Source organism: Ochotona curzoniae, unplaced genomic scaffold (assembly GCF_017591425.1).
Source record: "Ochotona curzoniae isolate NIBS_2020 unplaced genomic scaffold, NIBS_Ocur_1.0 scaffold_3835, whole genome shotgun sequence".
NCBI classification, from domain to species: Eukaryota; Metazoa; Chordata; class Mammalia; order Lagomorpha; family Ochotonidae; genus Ochotona; species Ochotona curzoniae.
In genome coordinates, this window is record NW_024467114.1 from 28,111,766 (window position 1) to 28,125,539 (window position 13,774).

Here is a 13,774-nt window from a genome sequence, read left to right on the forward strand (position 1 = left end):
GTCTCAGCTGCCCCACTTCCCATGCAGCTCCCTGCTTGTGGCCTGGGAGAGCAGTGGAGGATGGCCCAAGTCCTTAGGTCCCTGCATGCACATGGAGACCCTGAAGAGGCTCTTGACTCACAGCTTCAACTCAGCCCAACACCAGACCTTTCAGGCCTTTGGGGAGTGATCCAGGCAATAGAAAATCTTGCCTTCTGTCTCACCCTCTCTCTCACTGTAACTCTTTCAAGTAAAATAAAGAAATCTTAAAGAGAAAGAGAAATGGATCTCTCTTCTCATTTTTTTTTCTCAATTTACTACCTGAATTTTCTCATTTGTTTTCAAATTCACAGATTTTCCTCATTCTCATATATATAGGAAAAAATGCCAATTAATTCACATTGAAAACCTTCTGGTTACTTTTTTTTTTTAACTTTTCTAATAAGGAAGTAAGAAAAGCAAATTTAAGTTTAGAGTACAAGTAATGAGATTCACTGATTTTGTAACAAGCATTAGCAAGGAAGGAATCAAGGAACATGTACTGAACTTGTGTTTTCATGGTTTTTGTGTATGCTACCCAAATGACGTGGACTCCTCCAAACAGTTATTTTAGGCGGCTGCAGGTAGCTTTTTTCTATTCATGTGGCCATGGCTCAGATATTTTTTGGTGGTTTATATTTGGACATTCCTTTGTAGGTATTTTTTTATATTCCCTCATGACAGCCAATTGATATTGCTTTGTTGTGGCCCGTGGTTAAGCCTGAGGCTAAACCTTGCATTTTTAGAAACCCTCAATAGTTGGTATGTGCATGGTAATAAACATTATTTGAAGACAAAAATGAAATGAAACCATAAACATTTAGAAATAATGGTGACTAAGGCTTGTAGAGATTCTGGCAACAATTTTATGGGTGGTTGGGCAAATATTCTAGGCAATGATTGGGAATGGAGGCTTAGCTTTAGCATTTGAAGTGTCAACCCTGAAACCCAATAAATAGTCCTTTGACTAAATAAATTTTGACCCAGTTTTTAATCTGCTAGCGCTGATCCCATAATAGTTTTGCTTCAGATGGGTCGAGTGAAAGGTTAAGAGAGTGGATAACTAAAGTTCTTGATCTGTTTGCTGTTGCTAACAACACAAAAAACCACAGACTGGGTGAGTGATAAAGAAAGAAGTTTTTCTTGGCTCACAGTTCTGGCCCAAGGTTGAACGGTTCCGTCTGGTGATAGCCTTCAGGCTGGCTGTATTCCAAGGTGTGCAGGGTATCCCAAGTGAAGAGACAGGGCACATGTGAGAGGATGCAAAAGGCACTGATGGAAGGCCAGGGACTAACTACCTCCCAACCAGGCTCCCTTCTTTTTAGGGGTCCCACCGCTTCACCAAAGTCACAATGGAGATCAAGTTTCCAGAACACAAAACTTTGACCAACCACATCCAAGCCACAATGCAGAATGCAAATTGTAGACAGCGAAAGAGTTTGGGCTGAAGACTATGGATAGAAACAGAACAAAGCCCAGAAGAACTTCCCGCAAGGATAAGAAAATGGCAGAAAGATGACATGGGATGAATGAGGTAAAGGGTGAAAAGGAGGTGAAGGGTAAGATGAGATGAGGAATGAGCACAGCATGAGAAAACACAACCAAAGGGATGGGGGAGTCACACGAGGAGTAAGAAAAGATTACACAGTAAATCTGAGATGTTCATTTTATGGCCCAGGAAATGAGGAAATGCAAAGGGAATATTAATAAAATTAATCATGGAAACCAGAGCTGTGGGAAAGTGGGTAATGAGTGAATAAGTGAGCAGAAAAAATAGGAGTCTTTAAATGCTTGGGTGACTCAAACTGTGAAAATGGAGGAAGAGACAAAAAGAAAAATAACAATCCTTAAGATGAGAATAAGAATAAACGAGGGGATGAAGGGGGATCCAGCAAGAAATAGAATGGCAGAAAAATCTGCTGTGAGAGAAAAGCAGAAAGAATAAGTGACTCTTTCCAAACCAAGCGAAGCCTTCGGAAAGTTCTGGAGTTTTCAGTGCAGTGGTATGCTGTTGTTCCCTCTTGCCAGAGGTCTGCAGGGAGCAGGGGAGAGAAGAGCCAGGGATTCCTGGGAAAGGGAGTGACCACTCCAAGGACAGACAGAAAACCCAGAACTGCAGGCTGCGTCCAAAGACAATCACCACTTAAACATCTTCCAGCAAAGACAGAAACTCCAAATTTTGTCCTTTGTCTGGACTGCTTTGAGAATCAACATGCTTTCTTCTGGAATCGTATTTTGTCTTTCAAAAAATCAACCAAGAGCTACGAGCTTTGCTGCTGCAATAGGGAGATCAGAAAATGAAATGACTGCACTGCAGTGCATTCCTAAGCATCACCTCAAGGTTTTCTAGCTCAGCATGTGGCCAAGCATCTACCCACTGTTTCTCAGCTTTCCTTGCCCACTGGGTGTGGCGGTGGGACTACTGGGATTAGTGGGCTGCTAGTAGACGTGAAGCACAACCACAGTCCACTGTCGTCCTTAAAATGACTGCCTGGACATCCCGCTTCCTTTCTGCATTTTGGCTTCCAACCGTGCAAGCTGCATGATGAGAAGGTGGAAGACAAAGGTAGTTCAAGCAGAGCTGCCACTCGCTGGGGTATCTGCAGCTTAAGGAAAGCAACTTTCAAGGAAGCCATTTAGGGGAAACTGACCCCACCTGATGGGAGGCAAGGAAGTAGAGGTGCTGATCTACTACAATCTTCTGTTGTGCAAAGCTTTGCATTTCTGGCACAAAGTAGCTAACGGCACAGACTTGTGGTCTGAAGTCATCAAGTAGAACATTCTAGAAATTTAAAAAAAATTAAGAAGTTATAAATTATGCTTTGTTACAGTACATTATTATAATTGTTCTAAGACTATTATTCGTTTTTGTTGTTCTCTCACTGCAACTAATTTGCAGGTTAAAGTTTGTCATAAATATGGGCATGAGTATTTAAAGTACTTTTAAAAAGTTTGTGAAAGGGGCAGGTGTTTGGGCTAGGCTTTAAGACCAGTTAAGACCCCTGCCTCCCACGTTAGAGAGCCTGGGTTTAATTTTTCTCTCCAGTTTCTGTTAATGAATATGTTGGAAGGCAGCAGATGATAGTACAAGTGATTTCATTCCCTATCACCACCCATATGGGATTCCTGAGTTGAATTCCTGACTCCCAGCTTAGGCAGATAGGCTCCTTCTGTCTCTCTCTGCATGTGTATGTGTGTGTGTGTGTGTGTGTGTGTGTGTGTGTGTGTGTGTGTGTGTGTGTGTGCGCGCGTGCGTGCATGCGCCATATAGTCCACTCAATCAAAGCTTAAAAATAAGTTTGTGGAGGTGGATGTTTGATGTAGCATTTCAGACGGGATGCCTCTCTCCCACTTCTAAATGCTTGGGTTTGTGTCTTGGTTCCACTTCCAATTTTACCTGCCTGTTAATGCTCACACTGGGTGATACTCAGACGCTTGCATCTCACTCCTATGGGAATCCTTGGCTGAGTTCTGCCCTCCTGGCCCCTGCCTAGCCCAGCCCTGGCCTTTGTCAGTATTTAGAGAATTAATCAGCAGATAAATGGGATCTTTGTCTGTGTTCCTCTCTGCCATTCAAATAAAAGGAAAATCAATACAAAAATAAGAAACTTTAGAGTCTGTAGAAAAATGGAGTTAAACATACATTTACTTTGCTGCTAAAAAAATGTTTAAATCCATGCATGCGAAAGGACATGAAAAGTTTCATGAAAAATGCATGTCATGAAAAAAAACCTTCTGTCTGGATTTCAAAATATTTTACACCAAAATAAACGTATCTTTTTATTCCATTTCCCATGAACTTTGTAAAGTCCCTTACTATGTATGGGGAAAAGCACAGTATAAATAGAATCCAACACTATCCACACTTTTAAGCGCCCACTGTGCCTTGGAACACTCTTCCCCACACACTGGGCGGGGCTGGGGGTGTCTGTTGGAACAACAAACCATGTTTCTTCTGCTCTCACAACAATACTCACATATACAGGCCCTTGTTTCACAGCAATACACGACAGCTGGACATCAACTAAATGAATACCAGTCCGACACACCTTACCTGGCACCGTGTCAGATCCTGCAAGGTTAGGTAGGGCCCAGGACCCCAGATTGCTACCCACCTTCAGATACCAAGTGCAAACCCCAGGAATCTTCGCTTTTGCTCCTGACAAACTGGCCAGAAATCTCCCTTTCTGAAAGCCCCCTCTGTGCTCAGTTTTGCTAAATTTGCTAGGGCTGCTGCCAGGGCTTACGGAAATGTTACCTCGGTGATCACAAGGGTCCTGTGGACTGTTGGGGAGAGATGAGGAGGGGCTGGGAACTCTCACGCTAGGAAGTTCCACGACTCCTAATAAGAATTGTTCAACATTTTTATGTCCTCTACAGATTACTTCTAATACTATAAATATTGTTCCTGAAACTTTGCTGTTCCACTCATTCCTTCAGTCTCTCACCCATTCATTCATCATCCCATAGACAACTAGTGGGCTTCTTGCTCCTGCAGGGGTTGGAAGCACATCCCAATATGTGCTTCTTGCTCCTGCAGGGGCTGGGAATGGAACAGCTGCCTGCTGGCACCAGGCCTCTGCCCTAGCAAGCTTGGTGTTGGAGCCATGAGGAGACAAATTAAAGACAGCATTGCTAGGCTTCACACAGTGAGAATTTCGGTCCCCGTGTCTTTTCCTGTACCTTTTCTATTTTTCCATTTCGCTACTTTCACACTTCTACTTGGCTTTTTGCATTGCCAGAATCTTAAAGTCTAAAAACATTAAAACATCATCTGCAATGGCCGGAACTGGGTTGCTGCAAAGCCAGGAGATCGGAGACTCTTCCATGTGGGTCTCCCACATGGTTGGAGACCTAAGGACTTGGATCACCTCTTGCTGCTTCTCTAGGCACCTGAGCAGGGAGCTGGGTTGAAAGTGGAGCAGCTGGGACTTGAGCTGGTGTCCATATGGGATGCTGACACTGCAGGTGACAGCTTTACCTGTTACACCATGCCACGGCACCAGCCCTGACAGTAGTGTTTAAGTGAACTGTTGTCCACAGCACAGCAGGGTAGGACATGATGAACCTGTTATCTCAGTTTCTTAGCACTCAGGGGAGGCTGCAGGCAGGCTTGCAGGGTTTGAGCGGGTGTTTTGGCTGTGACCTGTAGGAGCTTCTGTCTGGAAACTCTTCAGGGCTGCGCTCTCGCGATTGGCGGCAAACACCTTCCTCTGACGGAGTTGGGCATTTGGTAGCTTCTTTCAATACACCACCTATGTACTTCAGCTCTTGGGAGTTCTCTCTTGTTTAGTACTCCATAGCTCTTCCCTTCTATTTTCTCTTCCTACTCTCCCATTAATCTGATTTTCCAGACTGATACCCTGTAGGCTTTGTCTATTTTTTTTACATATTTTCCATCTGTCTTGTTTCTACTTCTTTCTGAGAGACAATTCTAGTTTTGGTTTTGATTTACTTAATTTCTTTCATGACATTTTCTTTTCAAAAATGCATTATAGCTTTTTATTGTTTTGGAAAGGCAGAGATAGGGAGGGGAATCTCCCATCTACCAGGTCACTCCCCAAGTGTCCACAAACAGCCAGGGAAAGCCTGAGGAATGAATGCAGCCAACTGAGTGTTATGAGGGATCCTGGGACAGAAAAAGGACATTAGGTGAAGAAAGAGGGAGTCTGAGTCGAGCGCTGCCTTTAGTTAATAACAGTGCTGGCTCATTAGTTAGGACGAATGTACCATCCTAATGGGAAATGTTAGTGATAGAGGAAAACACATGTGGGATATATAGGAACTTTCCATACACGTGCCACTATTTTTCTGTAAATCTGAAACTCCTAAAAATGTATTTTTTAAAGAGAACACTCGGCCTGCCACACATATTCTGAGCTCTAAGGAAACCAGAGCAGAAACACACATTCTCATTCTAATACCTACTGTGTCCTTGAAAACCAGGAGGATTCTCTCTGCTTTCGATATTTTATCTAAAAGGGAATTGCTGCGGCAGCTGCTGGGGTGCTTTGGATTAAACTTCTGCTTGCGGTGCCTACATCTCGTATGAGAGTTCCTGGGACCACATCTCACCCCTGAGACTGACCTCCCCAGCTCCATGCTGATATGTTGAGAGACATCAGAGGACGGCTCCAGTACTTGCGCTCCTGTCACCTCCCTACCCACCCAGGGGATCACCCAGATGGAGTTCCTGGCTGCTGGCTTTGGCCTGTTCCAACCCTGAGCGTTTGGTCTATGCCAAAGCCCAATTACTTTCTGCTGAATCCTTCTGTTTCCATATCACAGCTTTACTTATCATATGCTTCATAATGAGAGGTTCGTGCTGGCTTACTGCCTATCTCCATCCCCTCTGGAACGTTCCATTGCTGTGAATACAGTCTTACCTGTCTTGCCCATTGCTTTCCTAGTGTTACCCAGAATTCTGCCAGAGAGATACAGGAGCAGGTTATAGGAGCTAAAAGAGGGAGGGACTATAAAATGGCATCCTCTGTCTACATTGTTGAGCCAGATATTTTTACAATTATGTTTGAGGAGTTAAGAAAAAAGGGGGGGGATGAAGCTGGTGACAGTGAGGTAAGAAATTATAAAGGGAACATGGACTGCAGTTTTGAAAAGGAAATGTGTTACATGGCCTGCAGCCAGTGTAGCTGAGTTCTCCACATCGTGCTTTCAGTTTACTTTAGGTGCAGTGAACCAATCACAGCTAAATTGGGAGCTGCGTTATATTTGCACGGTTAAACGCACCATCACCTCCAGATATAGCTGCTAAATAAAACACAGGCTTTCCTGACTTAAAGTCTGCACTGATCTGCTTCCCCGTTCTGGGAATAAGTTGACATGGCCATGAGGCCACCTCACCGCTCCATCCCCCTTGTCACACATGAAGGGGTCAGGAGCTTTCTGTGCAGGAGTTCATCCTGGAGTGCCACCCATCTGACCAGCAGCAATGGGCATGCTCTTCTCTTTTAAGAATGTGCCCGAGGCCGGGGAGTGGAAAGGTGATGGGGTACCAATCCATGAAGAAGAATCTCTGTCACTGACATTAAATTAGTTACAGATTCAGCTTCTATTTAGTCCGCAAAGAGAGAGAAAGTAGAAGAATAAATTCTCTGCTCGTTCCTTGAATGTGTAGCACAGATTTAGTATGACTCAAATTTAATTGTTTTCTTTTTTAAAACTGAAATGGAGGAGAGAGAGAAAAAGAGAGAGAGAGAGAGAGGAGAGAGAGATTGATTTTCATTTGCTGGTCCTCTCCTCCATTTCTCAAATATTCATAATAACCAAGCTGGGCCAAAGTCAGGAGAGTCAGGATTTGAATACAGATCCTCTGGCATGGTAAATGGGCATCTGTCCTACATCTTACACCAAATGCTACGCATCTACCTCCAGCGTGGAGGTTATATACTCAGCATGGTTGACAAAGTCACTCATAGGTTCACAGGGCCAAGCACTGCACACCAACATCCTTCTCACAACTAGCTTCTAGTATCTTTCTCCCTTAACTTCCAGGGATAACCATTTACCCTAAATCCTTGTTGTGTGTACAGAGCTGAGGGAGACCAGGAGTGCAGACATTCCAACCCTCTGAGATCCCATAATTTTCTTTTTAAAATGTTTTTTTATTATTATTATTATCATAATAATTATCATTTTACGATACAGTTCCATAGGTCCCTGGGATTTCCTTTATCCCCACTCCAATTCCCCCTAACCAACCGAGTTCCCCTATATCATTACTGAAGTTTAGTTCTTCATACACAGTCATATGTCCATCATTGTGGGCATGGACAATGTCACAGAGTCCAACATTCTAATGCCATACACTAAACAATTTCATTGGGAGTCCATCTTTAGTCCTGAAGTAGAGATGCGTACTACATTGTATCCTCACATTTGGATATGTTAGTCTCCTTTACACAGCTACTGTACATCCTTTTAAATGAAAAGTCACAATACAAAATCAATAATAGGAAGAAAAATAAAAATTTACAATGCCATGAAGTAAAATAACATGCTACTAGAGCTGAGAGTCTCCATTACACAGCTGCTATACATCCCGTTAAATGTAAAGCCACGAAACAAAATCAACAACAGGAAGCAAAAAGAAATTGAAAATGCCATGAAGTTGAATAACAAGCTATTGAATGACTAATGTGTCACTGAAGAAATGTAAAGGAAAATCAAGAACCTTTTTGAAGAAAATGATGCTGTTGTATGATCTATGAGACAATGAAGAATTTAATCAGAAGAAAGTGCTTTGAAGAGATTAAACTAACAACAACAAAATCAAAATCCATGAGATATAGTTTCTGCTGATTTTTGTTGGTGAAATGTGTCTCCCCTGTAGGCAACAAATCAATGGGTTTTGTTTTTTAATCCAGTCTACTAATCTATGACGTTTCATTGAGCTTAAGCCATTTACATTCAGGTTTAATATGCATGGGTGGTAATTTGGTCCTGTCATTTTAGCTATGAGGATGTTCATTAATTTAGTCATCTGTTTTCATTTTACTGGGATGTTCTTCACAGTTGCCTTTGTTTTTGCTGGGTGCTATTCCTCTTCTCTGTCAAGAGAACATCTTGAAGTGTGCTTTGTAGGGCAGGTTTGAAAGAGGCAAATTCTTTTATTTTTTCTTTACTGTGGAAGAATTTTATTTCAGTTTCAAAGCTTTGCTGGGTATGTTATCCTAAACTGACAATTTTTTTTTGCTTTTAGAATTTGGAATATGTTGCTCCATTCTCTTCTGGCCTGTAGAGTTTCCTGTGAGAGATCTCCTGTGAGTTTAATTGGCATTCCTTTATATCTCAATTGATTTTTTTTTCACGTGCACATTTAAGGATCTTTTCCTTATGTTTGATTGAAGAGAGCTTGATTATCATGTGTTGTGGTGAAGATTGCTTTTGATCAAGTCTGTTGGGAGTTCTGTGACCCTCCCGGATGTTGTTTCCCAGTTCTTTCTCTAGATTAGGAAAATTTCCCTTATTATTTCATTGAATACACTTTTAATCCCAGTTTCTCTTTCTGCACTTTCTGGAACTCCCATAACTCTTATATTAGGCCTCTTAATAGTGTCTTTCAATTCTTGAGTACTTTTTTGGCCTGATTCAGCTCTGCTTCCAGATTTTTGTTTGCTTTTTTTCCCTGGTGACAGGAAATATCTTCTAGTTTTGAGATTCTTTCTTCTTCTTGCTTCATTCTATTTTGGAGACTTTTAGTTTGCTCCACTGTATTCTTCATTTCTGATATATCAGCTTTCATTTGATTCATTTCCAGTGTGACATATTCCTTAAATTTTTTGAACTCCTGTATTACATGCTTCTCGTTGTTGATAAAAAGGTTTCTAACAAGTGTTTTGAATTTTGTGTCTCCCACTTTCTCGATGTCTTCCTCAGTGTACTCTGAGGTTTGCTCCTTTGCAGGAGAGTCTTCAGTAATGTTCATTGCATCTGTGTCTCCTCTTTTGCTCTTGGTCATTATACTTCTGGTTATCAGAATCTTCTTCTTGAGGCAGGTTTCTAAGTTGTGTCACCCACAGGTCTACAGTTCAGTTTTACATATTGCAGTTACATGGCCCTTTGTTTGCAGTCACTTGTGCCACTTCCTCCAGCAAGTTCCGGGTCTGGGTTCTTATGTTAGATTTCCACCATGGTCTCTGTAGCCCCAGCTCCTGGCTTGCCACTCTTCACGTCCTGTGACACTGTGCTGAGGCTGCACCGTTGTCTCTACAACCTTTCTCCCACTTCTGATTGGAGTAGGTCCCAGGATTAGGGAGACACCAGGTGTCCTATATGGCTAGGTTGTTGTTTGTGGTAATCTTTTTTTTTTTTATTTTTTTATTTTTTTAAAGATTTATTTTTATTATTTTTTCATTGGAAAGGCGGATATACAGAGAGGAGAGACAGAGAGGAAGATCTTCCATCCGATGATTCACTCCCCAAGTGAGCGCAACGGGCCGATACTATGCCGATCCGAAGCCAGGAGCCTCTTCCGGGTCTCCCACGCGGGTGCAGGTTCCCAAAGCTTTGGGCCGTCCTCGACTGCTTTCCCAGGCCACAAGCAGGGAGCTGGAAGGGAAGCGGGGCTGCCGGGATTAGAACCGGCGCCCTTATGGGATCCCGGGCGTGCAAGGCGAGGACTTAACCACTTGCGCCACCGCGCCGGGCCCTGTTTGTGGTAATCTTGCAGGAACCTTTGGCTGTTATGTCTGAGGGCCACACGACTTATTTTGACCCGTATGATGCCATGGTCGGTATTATTTTCCTGTGGGACCAGTGCAATCCACTGAGTTCAATGAGTGCTCAGTAGCTCAGCATATATGCAGCTCACTATTGTCCCTGCAGTCCTAAAACTTTTGCCACAATGTGTAAAATGGTGCCTGAGATGCCACCACTAGAGTTCTTGATCTGTTGGCTGTCAGCTCTGAGGGCTACCTGGACCAATCTTGGGTGGATCCTGTAAGATGCCACGTTGTTGCTGTTCACTGAAACAAAAATGAGATCATACCCAGCTCAGTACACACGCAGTCCTGCCCACAGCCCTTGCCTATTTAAATGAAATGGTGCCTAATTCGGCTCTAGGCAGGCAGACTGGGCTGTGAAATTCACGTTGTTCCCGCACTGCCTGTCTGGGATCTGCCGCTCTGTCTCTGCTCCTGGTCAAATCAAACAGACCAGCAGGACAAGCAGTTCTTCATCTGGGTTCACCTCTGGAACTCCCAGTGAACATCCCTTCCCTCCTAGTTGCTGGTGGAGTTCCGGGTGCCAGTGTAGTTCAGATCGCTATTTGCTGAATGCCACTGGGGTATCAGTCACTGCAACACCACACTGTTGTGTCTGCTGCTTTCCTGTGTCTGTCAGTCTCCAGGTACCCATCTGCTGCTTTTCTGTCCTCTCCTGTTTCCTGGAATGTGCCCTCTCTGCTTCATACTGGTTAATGCTTCTCCATCCATTGAAATGTGTTCTTATCCTATTCTGCCATCTTGATTCCCCATAATTTTCTTTGCAGAAAATGATGACCCATGGATGGCTTCTCTGTGCAGCAGGGTCTGCTTGAGATTGACCCAGCCCTCTGGGGTTCAGGGCAGATGTTCAATGCATGGTTCCCACAGCTAAGGTTGAGGGTGAGATAGGCTGTCCTGGATGGGAAAGTGAGTGAGGGAGATGAATACCTCAAATTGGTACATCCAACCATGGATGGAAAGGCACATGTTGAGATCTGGAGAAGACCATTACACCATATCTTCATGCAGAACTCAACTAACATCAGTCACATGACCAAAGCAGGATTTCAAACATATTTAAATACTGGTTCATTTATGTTTAATTCAAATGTTGATATTTCAATTCAAAAAGTTCTAATTGCACAATTCCAGAGATTGTGACTTCAGTCCATGTTTTATTTAAAACTTCTTGTTTATCGGCAAAAAAAAAAATTATATGGGTTTGGTTCAGAGTTCTGCAAACACAGACAGTTTGTTCCTGTTTTTGAATGCAGGGTATTTAATATCAATTCTTGACGTGTACATAGCAGCATAGACAGAACTTCATTAGGATTCTCTGAGAAACCCTGAAACCTTTCTTGTCCTCCAGATGTTTGATTGGTCGGCAGCTAAACTGTCTTGGTTGACACGTTTCAGTGATCATTTTTCTCTGCTAGAAATGGAGATACCAAATTTGAGAATATAATTCCCTGTGATTCCTTACACGGAAACTAACATTCTTAGTCTTGTTTTCAACCTTGTGGAAGAATAGTTGACTACTGTCCTGCAGCCATCAGTGGAGGAGTGAAGAAAGTCAGTGTTCCCAAGTCTGAGATGTAACCACACTGTCCATGGGGTACACATCCCAGAAGGGAGAATGAACTCATCCTCAATTTGACACAAAAATGGCTTTAGAGATTACAGGTCCAAAGTATTACATTAACCTAAAAGCTGCACCTTAAAACAATGTTTTGTCTTTATCACAAAGTGGTTCCTCCACACATTTCACTAAAAATGTATAGATTTGGGGGAAATCTGGGATTGTTGGTGATTGATAATGACAAATCTAAGGTGATTTAAGCCATTACTAGCAACAGTATACATGTCCTCAAATCTGTTACTTGAGCAACCACACTTTACATGAGTGGGAGGCAATAGCTTATGGTGGAGTGGGACTGAAATGGCTTGGAAGTCCTGAAAATTTGGACAGAGAGAATTAACATTTGCCTTTGATGACTGCTAAAGAAAAGAGAGACGTTTTAAAGCAAGTTAATTGTATACAGAGAATTTTAAGGGATATGGTTAACCTGCTTAAGAAAATAAGCAGTGGCCTTAGACAATTGTCTTGGCTGTACAAGCCTTTAATGATCCTGCTTAGTTTCCTGAAGCAATTTTCTGGGGAGCTTTGTGTGGGGGAAGCATTATTAATGATGCCATTCTAATTATTCTTTGCTCAAAAGTAATGACATGTCCTAATTGAGACTCTAATGTATTCCTTTCCAATTGCTTCATTGGCTTGGGTTTTTCTGTATTGCTCTTTCAGGAAGGAAGGCTTTGGGGTAGTGGGATAAAACACACATGGAAAGTACAATGTCACTTCTAGGGAATGTCTTCCATGGAGAACGTCAACCCATGCAGCCAACTAGGGTCTGCTACACACTGTCACCCAGAGGCCACTGTCATGGAGTGTAGTAAATGCAAGGTGCTTGCAGAAAAGGGACAATGTCTGGTCTCCTAAAAGTCCTCTGAGGGGCCTGTGTTTGGCGCAGAGGGCAAGATGATACATGGGATGCCTACAGATCATATTGGAACTTCTGATTCATGTCCCAGCTCTGCTTCTGATCCCACCTTCCTACCAGCATCTGTCCTGTGAAATAGCAGATCAATGGTTCAAGGACTTGAGTCCCTACCACCCATGTGGAAGACTGGGATTGAGTTCCGGGCTCCTGGCTTTGGATTGGTCTAGACCTGCTATTGTGAAGATATGGGGAGCAAATCAGCAGATGGATTCTCTCCCCCCATCTCTCTCTGCTTTTCAAGCAAAACAATGACAACAACAAAATCTCCCTGGGATTGCTTGAGACAGGAGGGCAAAGATCACACAGCAAGACAGGTTTATTCAGGAGGATGTGCAGTGAAGCTGACAGAAATGGGATTTGCTGTCATAGCCTTCATAAAGGTGTTCCTCAAAGCCACTCTGGGAAAGCAGGTGCAAATGGCTCTGTGGGGTCAGATGTCTCAAGTTGTGGTGCTGGAAATATTCTGATGTGGGAGATGGAGCCTGTGATTTTTTTTCCCCCTCAAGAAGATTTTTGGGGAAAAGAGATGCTACAACAGACCATCGCAAACAGATTCCTAGCTCTCCCGAAGAGGCTGGGCTCTAACCCTAAACCTTCATCTAGTTAGCAGCTTAGTAATCCCTCCTTTCAAAGCCTGACTAGAAAGATTTTGGCCCAGTCAGTCTTGGAGTGTGTCTCTTTAAGATTCTATTTAAAGTGCATAATCAACCTAATCCTATTTGCAAGTACAGTATAATACATAATGAACCATTTGATTTGCAAATTTCCTAACTCCACTCATCTGACAACTTTTGTACCAGGTCACCCTGCCTTCACTAATAAAATCACCAGGCTGTTGCTTCTGTGGGTCAAGGGAAAGAGATATTCTGCAAGGGACAGTGTCTTCCGTACCCTTGTGTCAGGCCTTTTGTCCCAGTTTGTTCACTTTATGGAGCCGTATAGGATTGGAAGTTGGATAGCAAGGTTTTGTTTCTG